We start from the raw sequence: 10900 nt of genomic DNA, 5'->3' as shown, positions 1-10900 counted from the left end.
TTTCCACCAAGACAATATACAATGTCACAAGTTGATCACAAAGCTGGCATTTTTTCCCATACCCACCACATCTCAAAAGATTTTGCTCCAATGAATTGATATTAGAAATTAAGGCTGAAGTTTAAATTTGTCTAAAAGTTATTTTATTATTTAGTCCTTGGACTTAGTGTTACTTTGCAAAGAAAACTTAATAAGTCAGTTCAATTCACTTTGACAGAGGAGCACTTGATGATCTAATAAAGATTGGATTTTCAACATTTGTACCAGTCAGTGACTTCTCTTCCAATAATTCCTATTTATTTCAGAACTAAAACAAATTAAGGTTATCAAATGTTATTCAAAGAATCAGATATTAAAGCACAGTTTAAAGGTTCATAAACACTTCAGAATGTTGAACCTTGCAATCCACATATTGTCATTAGTGTAATAGCTGCATGCTGCTACTTTGCTCGGCAACATTGTGAATCCCCATTATATTTCCTTTTTTATTCTCGTGTAGTCTCCCACGCATTGACTGCTGAGTGTACACTGGCTCGCAAGTATAAAAATAAAATGCAAAAATACATTCTGCTAATATTAGTTGCACTCTGAATGTGTGTTGCCATCAACTCTGAACGTTAAGGTCCTCATCTATGTCTTGTGACACTGTTCAGTCACCATCAGCTCATCTTGATCTGCTCTGAGCCACAACAGTGTCCAACTCCCAACTGCCGCAAAACTCACCACCACACATAAACTAACTTGAAATATGTTGAGCGATCCCTTGTTCCCATTACATCACATCTTGATTAACGATCCTATTTTAGCTTTCTTTTGTGAAAAACTTCCTATATTTTTGTTCTACTGAGAAACTTTTTTTTCAACCACTTGGGATGGGGTGGATAACGTTGATAGTATCACAATCAGTTTGAGAAGATTACACCTGCATAATGATCCGGTTAGCATTTAAAAAATTTTTTGTTATTTTGTCATGTTGACTTAACAATATTAATGAATAATTTTCCTGGAGTTGTGGTGAGTTAAACCTGGTGGAGCAATACAGACTATCACTTACAATTTCTGACTTTAAAAGTTTTACTTGGCCTGTTCAATAAAATGATGTACAACCTAGTGCAATATAAGTATAAAAAAAATCCTTCCAAACACGATTATGTTATGCTTTTCAGCATGCCTAATGATAAATCCTGGATCAATTAGAATGTGATTCTATTACAGAAGGGAAAATAGGAACATTTAACTAATGTTCAAAAGGGAAATATAACTTAGACAGATGGCTTCTAAAATGTCAAGAAATCTCTCAGCATTCAGGGATCATCAATATACAGTCTTCAAAAAGTTAACTATAAATTTAAACTATTTCTTTTAATGAAACTTAAAAACTTCTTTTACTGAATCATTTTCATGGCACCATCTTGTTTTAATTCTTGGACATTGAGTAGGGTGAAATGGCCTAAATGCTTCATGCATTTATCATCCGATTTTTTGTTCTTTTCTTTTCTTTTCGAGTTTATTAACCCTCTAGGGCTGGCCGTGCCATATATGGCACAATCCTAATCAGGAAGATTAGAGCCCAAGGTGACAGATGGCACATTTCATAACTTTCAAGTTTTTAAATGAATTCACTTTTTTTTTTTTTTTGTTCAGATTCATGATTCTTGATCCAATAAAATTTATAATTTCAAATTTCAATTAATGTTTAGGCTCTAGAGGGTAAAAATGAAGTTTTAAGAAAACTAAATAATTTAGTAACTTATTGAAAGCGTGAATCATTTACAGAAATGTATGTATAGGAATATTTGGTTGAATGACATACATTTTTAATGTGCATTGTGTAGAAGTTTTAATAAGATTTTTAAGTAGTTTTTTGAAGCCTCTGTATATTTTTCAATTTTATAAGATTCCAAAATACAAATTTTTAAAAACTAAATTCCATGCTCAGATTTTTTTTTTTTTTTTTTTTCTTGTCGAGCTATAACTGATCAATCTGCCGAAGGAAGGAAGTAGGAAAAAAAGATTTATGAATAGACAGACTCTTAAAGAGGTAAGGTTAGATTTAAGTTCAGGGTGTGACAAATGACCAATAGAGAACAATGGACTTAGGATTGAACAATCTGCCTGTGAGTATTTTGGGAGAAAGGTTACTATGGGTTAGAGGAACAATAGGGTTGACAAAGTTGGACTTTTTTATAACAGACATGAGTTGGGATTTTACAAGTCAGAGTTGGGAGTTCAGTTGGAGGCAAATCATGGCTTGGGCCAGATCAGGAAAGCTTTGGTTGGTTGGTTGTTTTGTTTTATGGCATATCAACCCTTTTCAGGTTATTTAATGCCGAATCTGGTGATTTTGAGGAACGATTTTTTTAATATAGTATATTTGTTTTTTAAGTCGTATTCTATTTAACCCATAGTTGGGACTCCGGGTCAGAGTGGACCTGGGAGCAATGGCAATTAAAGGGTGGCTCCACACTCCCTAAGGCCTGCAAGCTGGGGCCCTCACCATCGGATATAGTTTAAGGTCATATCCAGGACTGGAAAGCTTTGGGAGATGGAGAAATGAACTGATAGCAACAGTTGAACCCAGTCTCGACAGCATGTATATGTGAACCTTAGCATGTAAAGATACACACTCGGGAGTCCAATCATCATGTGGAGCATCAGCATCTGTGTTTTTCTTGTTTTCTTCTTCTGTGCGCCCCCCCTTGACAGTTGCCAGTGGGAAAAATGAGACAATGACACAGCCAGAACAAGAAAGATGGGGGGAACAAAGCCACGACACAACAATTAGAGTCAGCGACTTGTTGGTTGTTTTTGTTTTATGGCACATCAACCCTTTTCAGGTTATTTAATGCCGAATCTAAAGATTTTGAAGAAAAGTTTTTTTAATAGAATTTTTTTTTTTTTTTTTTTTTTTTAAGTTGGTTTCTATTTAACCCATAGTTGGAACCCTAACAGGTACTATCACTCCAGGTCAGAATGGACCTGGGAGCAATGGCAATTAAAGGATGGCTCCACACTCCTCAAAGCCCACAAGCTGGGGCCTCACCATCTGATACAGTTTAAGGTCATATCCAGAACCGACTTGTCGGTGGGGACAGATATCGACAAATGTTGGTGATAGCTGATCTCTTCTGATTTATATTTTCCATTCTGTTGTGCTTTTCAGTGGAGAAATATAAAATTTTTAATTTAAACTGCATTTGTTTTTAAAAAAAAAAAATGTTAGTCTTACTTGCTAAGTAAAATAGAAATATTTCTTTCTCTGATTTGATTTGCTTTGATTCAGAACATTAAAAAAAGAAAAACTTGAGTGCCTTTTATCAAAAACAAAAAAACTCAAAAGGTAAGGATTAACGAGATGGAGAAACCGACAACTGAATGATGAATACTTTGAGAGGATAAAGCATCTTCAATAATTATATCAGCAATTCTTTATTTCTTAGACCTTACTGATAGAATGTGAGAACCAAACAGTTTTGAGACTGCTGAAAGTAGCTTTCAAATGTTGGATGACCTCTAGCAGCCATCTATGCTGAAAGTGAACCATGGCTTTCTTTAATTTTGGTTCCATCTTCAAGAAATTAACTCCTCTACAAAGCATATTACTTTATATTTATTGGTTATTTGGTCCCCCGATTTCGGAGAGGAACCTATGTTTTCAGTGGCGTCCGTTAGTCCGGACTATTGCCAGATGACCGTTCGTTAGTTTTTTCCCGAAATTTTGCCACAAATTGTATTTCATTAAATAAATATGCACAGTAAAGAAAAATATTTTTACAAAAATTCCCGTTGCGCCCCTGCCCCCCCCCCCGGGGTTCAAAAGAGGTAAAAAATGCCCCCAAATGGCCAAAAATTACACATTTTACCCCATAACTTTTGATCCATCCATTAGATATTTTTTAAACTTGGCCAAAATGTGGAGGCCATTGTTCTTAATATAAATTCAGTATGGGTCACCCTGGCAAAATTCTGGTTCGTGACTCCGGGGACTTTTAGTGCTAAAAATGCTTCTTCTTGTAGCTCTTTTTTCATATTGCCAAAAAAAAATTATGTCTGACTATATAGTGGTTTTTCATGGTGGTCAACTCAAATATACATGTGTTAAGGCTTGAAACTGCACCGTTATCCATTTTACACTGGGATACACACAATTGTAATGGATGGCTCTCGTCTGGGTAAGGCCCCGTGTTTTGACAAGCTTCTGGGTTAGACCTTTACTCCTGATCTGAAATGGAACACGTACATCAAGTCTGTTGCCAAGGTCGCTGGAAAGATGGTGGAATCCTTCTACCGCTCCAGAAGATATTTCACTACTGATGTAATTCTCTATCTATATAAAAGCCAAGTACGTCCAAGGATGGAATACTGTTGCCATATCTGGGCAGGAGCTGCTAAAAACAGCCTATCCTGCCTTGACAGAGTACAAAATAGACTTTTTGGCTTAGTGGGGATGCCCTTTTCTCTACCCTGCAACCTCTCTCCCACAGAAGAGACGTTGCGAGCCTATCCTTGTTTTATCGTTATTTCCATGGCAGGTGCTCGTCTGAACTCCAATCTCTGGTCCCCCCTCGCCAATCTTTCACGAAAAACACCCGTCTAGCTGAATCCACTGTGATAAATTTCCCCCACTCTATATCTGTGCCTAAATCAAAATGCGGATTCCATGAACAAAGCTTCTTTCTTAGAACTGCACGCCTGTGGAACTCTGTTCTGTCTGCCTGCTTCCCACCGGACTACAACTTTGATGTCTTCAAGTCCAATGTTAACAAATTCCTAATGAACCGCCCCCTTAAGTAAACACTTCATCAAATCTCCACACTAATGTAATGTACTTGCAATAACCCTTACCCCTGAGTGGCTTCCGGGCCTTGATAAGTGGTGATTACTGTGTAAAAAAAAAAAATAAATAAAAAAATAAAATCCCCAGGGCCTCAAAAGAGGTAAAAAATGACACATTTTGCCCCATAGCGTTTGATCCATCCATTAGATTTTCCTGAAACTTGGCGAAAATATGGAGGCCATTGTTCTTAATATAAATTCAGTATGGTGACCCTGGCAAAATTCTGATTCGCATCCCTCTGAGACTTTTAGTGCTAAAAAAAACATGCCTTTTTGGAGCTCTTTTTTTCACGTTAGTCAAGAACTTGTTCTGTATGTCTATATAGTGGTTTTCCAAGGTGCTGAATTCAAATATACATGTCTTAAGGTGTTTGTCCATTTTCACTGGGATTTGACATTATCAGGAGCTCAAAAGGGGTCACAAATGCCCCAAAATTGTAAAAAATGACACTTTTTATCCCATAACTTGTGCCCCATCCATTAGATTTTTCTGAAATTTGGCGAAAATTTGAAGGCAATGTTGGCACTTCTCACATTCATCATTTCTCCACTATTTTTTGTGGCGCCATCTCACATGCTGCACAAGAGGAGGACCATGCATGCGCGGCTTGTCCTATTACTCTTTATATTTCAAAGTTAATTGGATACAAGAGAAGTTAGCATGTGCTACAATTTGCCCAAGGATGACCTGGAACTGCAAGACAAGGGCATTCATCTCTGAAATATAATAGATAGCCAATTTCTGGAGTACATACTGCCCTAGTATACCAAAATGATCATGCTGGCCAGGTTCAATATAGCTTAACTTTGGTGATCTCACAAAAACGTGTCAACATGATTATGCTGTATATGTTAGCCTTTCTCTGATAATCTGTATCGTTACCATTCTGGGGGTAAATGCAGTTCCTCAGGTGTAATGAAAGCAATACATCTGGTAAAAGAAAAGAAGCTGTTAAAAAAAAAAAAAAAAAAAAAAACTGCATAGAGGGAGCCTGTTGACCCTGTACGGCAGTGTTTTGTCATAAGCCAGCATGAAAGTAGTAAGGCTAAAAAAACTCATGAAAAATCCTCATGTCAGTGTGCAATCTATATTTGTAAACTGGACTTGTGGTTTTGTTTCAGAATTCTTTGTTGCAGTACTGACTAAATCAAATAACAAACTTTGGACCTGCAAAATGAGTAGGACGATCACGTCCCACGTAGTGAATGCAAACGCTCGAGAGTATCAGCTGTTAATCTATGGGCATAAAAAACTAGTTTAATTTCTCAACATGCACCTTCATTTAAAAGTGGATAAATCAAATTTTGGGTGATTTCTCTTCATTAAAATAATTTTCACTCACAGCCATTCCATTTGTAGCATCTCTTTTCTCTATTAAGCATATGTTTATACATTTGTAAAATTTTTTTTTTTTTTTTTTTTTTTTTTTTTACATGGTAGTCACCACTTATCAAGGCCCGGAAGCCACTCGGGTTATGGGTTATTGCGTGTACAGTAATCAATGGGATAGTATCAGAGTAATTGTTAGTATTGGAGATTTGATAAAGTGTCTTAAGGAATCAGTTCATCAGGAATGTTGGACTTGAAGACATCCAAGTTGTAGTCAGGTAATTTTGCTTAACCTACTGATTTATACACTGTCAGTGTTAAAAAAAAAAAAATGATATTGATAAGTTTCAAGTAATTTGATTTGCCATAAATTATGGCAGTTAATTTTTGGCCTTTAGGCCAAGATCAAAGTGTAGTATTTGTTATTTTGTCCTTTCTAAACTAAGGCAAGTTTTATTTTTGTCTACTTCCAGAGTGACCCATTTTTGGGAAGCTGGTCCCCCCCCCACATTAAAAACAACATTTTGCTTTTGTGGGGAAACAAATAAATACCAATAGTTGCAGAGTTTAGTAATCTGCATTAAGTTACACATATGAATACATTAGGCGATTAGTGCATCACTGCAAGTGCGTATCTTTTAGCCATTTCTATTGACTTATTTGACGCACAAACATAAACTGAGAAGTCAATATAAATAGAAGTGGCATTTTCTACGACTGTCTTTCACTATGGAATCATTGAGACCAAAATATAAATATGTAAAGCCACCATCATTATTAACTCTAGGTGGATTGAACTAACTTCCTCCAAAGAAGTATATGTCTAGGGAATATCAAGTTCACAAGTGGTCACCAGTCGCATGCATATTTCGGTTATGGGAAATGATTGACGTTATGGATTTTGCAATTCTTGCACAAAAGTGTCAGTGTCCGCTTATATACAGTGCCTGGTATGCCAAAATGGTCACCCATCTGGTACTGACTAGGCTCAATGTTGCTTAACTTCAGTGATCTAACGATAACTGGTTTGTCAACCTGATAATGATGTATATTTATAATGTATATATAGAAGAGTAAAAAACCTGGATTAATGCCTACTGAACCAACTTGTTTGCTTGTTTGATATTTCTGTGTTCCTGTTCTGTTGTACAAAACGTTAAAATAAAGTTGATTTTATTGTATAGAAGATGTTTTTAATTTGGAACTCTGATGATTATCTCTGCATCTTAAACATGCCGAGCCAAGTAAATACAGATGCTACAAAATGGTTACCTTTAATTTCCAACAAGCATAACACCAACCAACCGTCACTCTACACAGAGAAATAATATTCAAACGCAAAGAAAGGCAATGAGAGAGAGATTTAATATATGTAACAAATACTGGCCCAAAATGGTATTCTAGTATACACAACTAAAAGATTATGCTTTTATTTTGTTAATAAATACAATGAATGATGTTTTTCCAATCATAATTTGGAACAGAGAGGGTGGAAATATTTGATAACAAGCAGTCCGCCCGGCATTGCTCCATCGTGAAATACACTTAAATATGAGATTTTGATTAATGCAGATTTTGTATTTATTTATTATATTAGCAGGGGTACCCGGCATTTCCCGGGTATTTGGAGGTGTGTGTGTTGGGGGACACACACACACACACACACACACACACACACAAAAAAAACAAAAAAACAATGTTAAACTTCTTTAAAAAAATTGGAAAAAAACTGCCTGGCGTCGACCATGTGGTAAAAGGAAAAAAAAGTTTTGGTAGATAGGTCGGATCGAATGTTTTGGTAGGTAGGTAGGTAGGATCGAACCTGGAATCTTGAGGCGAAGATGGAAAAAAATTCTGACATGTAACTTAGTCGCCCACCATGGCAGAGTAACAGAAAAGTGATTTAATTTAACTTAAATGTGCGATTTTAATGATAATGAGGTCAAACATTTCAACTGTCAACTTTTACTGCGAGACTGTTTTTTTTTGTTTTCTTTCCCCAACTTTGACTGCTTGTTTTCTCAAGATGTTGTGGAGGGGGAAACCAGCTCCCTATAAAAAGGAGAGTGTTTCAATGAATAGCAATTGTCTGATATAAGAGGTTCCTCTGTATTGATCAAACTTTATTGCTTTTCTGGACGTCCCTGCCACGAATGCCGGGGAACTGCTGATATGGATTCAGTTTTGCTTTTTTTATACTGAAAAGCGAAATAAAGATGTGCCAATCAAAAAAAAACAATCTCGAAAATTGCGTGTAAAAGTTGGGCAAATTTAAGATAAACGCAACCTCCGTTCGTATATATTATGACTTAGACAATATATAAAAAGTTTTAAGAAGGAGTGACCCCACTGAGCGCCCTCCTGAAAAAAGCCTTTGATGGACATACACAAAAAATGCATACACACGCACACACCCACATTTTTGCTTTTATATAATAGACTAGCGAGGGGTACCCGGCGTTGCCCGGTGTTTGGAGGGGGGGGGGGTTAAAAAAAAAATAAAGTAAGTATGAGGATCGAACCCGAACCGTTGAGGCAAAGTTGTAAATTAAAGTGTGAAAAAAAAAAACGTGCAACGTTAACAATTGCCCCACCGCGAGATGCTAACCGAAACACGTTTGAATTTATTTAATTACTTGGATTTAGCAGTTGCCCGTTTTAATGAGTTAATGAGGTCAAGTTTGACTGCGGGATAGTATTCATTTACTGCTGAACGCTTTTTTTTTCCCTCCCCAAGATGTTATAGGAAAAAGACTAACCCACATGCGGCGAGCGACAAATATTGAATATTTATCTTCCCGAGATCGAGCAAATTAAATAGACAGGCGAGCTTCGTTGTTAATTGTAAGATATTACGATTTATATGTGATATAAAAAGTTTTAAAAAGTTGTGAAGCGAGCGACTGCTTCTCTGAAAAAAGCCTTTTGTTGACATACAGAAAAAGCGAACACACATACATACATTTTCGCTTATATATATATAGATTATACTAGCCTGGGTGTCCAGCATTGCCCGGGTGTTTGAAGGTGTGTGTTGAGCCAAAAAAAAAAAAAAAAGCTTTAGTAGGCAGGCAGGCTCAAACCCATGACGTGAAGGCAGAAAAGAAAGTGGAGGTGTGTGTAAGGGTGTTGGTTGAGCAAAAAAAAAAACGGTCTTATCGATGAGCCTACTGTGGTTGTGACATCACCGCCAGTCGAAATAACATCTTTTATCCGATGTCGTTTACGCGAGCTTTGAATAACTTGCAAAAAATGTAAGCGAAAAAAAACGACCTTCCCAGTAGAAAAGTGCCTAGTTGAGGGTGAAGGAATGAATATTTTGGCCAATTTTTCAATATTTGTCACCCGAAGGGTTGAGCTTCAAAATGATACAGATCTCATGAAAATCTGTCGACTCTGTCAAAAGTTTTTGCGAGACATGCATACATAAATTCATTTAAACAGACAGGTGAGATTTATATTATAGAAGATTATATTGGACCCAATATATAGTAATGATTTAAAAAGTAAAAAAAAAAAAAAATGACTTGTGCACCACCACCAAGAATTGAAACCAAAATGTTTAGCTCACGATTTACTTTTCCCTTTGATGTTAATGCCTGAGTTACAAAGACTTGTTTGCTGCAAGTCTAAAAATTAAAACATGAACCAATAACTATTACGTTACACATGCATATTCGTAATGACGTTATTCAACCTTCACTTGCCAAATTCCATTTTTTTTTCTAATTTTCACACTTTTGCACAAAAAAACAAAACAAACAAACAAATTTATAGGAGTATAGATATTTACTGCCCAGCACAAGGATTGAACTTACAACTCTTGTCAACAAAAAAAAAAAAAATGTGAGGTTGGCCTCTTCCACTTTTTGATTAGAATAGGTTCAAACCATTTGTTCATGTCATTTCTACTGGAACGGAAAACTTTTTAGTAATTGCTTAAAGAATGGGTGTAACTCTGGTTGGTGCTGGATTATATTTTAGAAAATTGAAGAAAATATCTTAAATAAAGTAGACAACTATTAAGGTAGGCAATTACACATTATTTTATTCTTGGGACAGAGTTTTTTTTAAGTATTATTTAGAGGTAATCCTGGATATAATTCTGGGGTAAGACTAGGTTTTTTTCTTTTTTCTCCAGATATCCTCATTATAATGACATTTGTTGAAGAAATAGAAACGCTAATGGAAAACAAACGTATAAAGTTTTTTTTTTTTTCTTTTTTACAATTTGTGTATTTTTTTTCTTGATTAACAAGAACAGCTACGAATTTGAACTTACCAAACAGATTTTCTGAACGAAACTTAGGTTAGGATTTTAAAAAAAAAACCAAGAAACATGAATTGTTTGCAAAAAAAAAAAAAAAAAAAAGAAAAACTTAATTTAGTTCAAATTCTGTAGAAATACTGTTTTTTCTATTTTTCTAGAATTTGAACTAAACTTGAATGTAAGTTTTAGGTTTAGTTTGACAAAAGTTGGTTTGGTTCAGATTCTGTAGAAGCAACTTTGTGTAGTTGAGGGGAGGAGGGAGAGAAAGGATACTGCAAATGGAGGTTGGAAGCTGACATTGTTTTTGTTTTGTTTTTTTTTTTGTGGATGGGGGTGGACTAATTGTCACCTGGACTTAGGTTTGGCAGTAGGGTTCCAGTACCATTTTTTGAGCAAGGAAGACTAAACCTGGAGGATCGGGGCTGATAAATTTAAATGATGTATATTTGCAAAATAAAGTAGTA

This window comes from Euprymna scolopes, chromosome 6 (assembly GCF_053919585.1).
Source record: "Euprymna scolopes isolate OS-2025 chromosome 6, ASM5391958v1, whole genome shotgun sequence".
NCBI classification, from domain to species: domain Eukaryota; kingdom Metazoa; phylum Mollusca; class Cephalopoda; order Sepiida; family Sepiolidae; genus Euprymna; species Euprymna scolopes.
The sequence above is the reverse complement of the archived record's forward strand: the minus strand, read 5'-3'. Positions refer to the sequence as shown.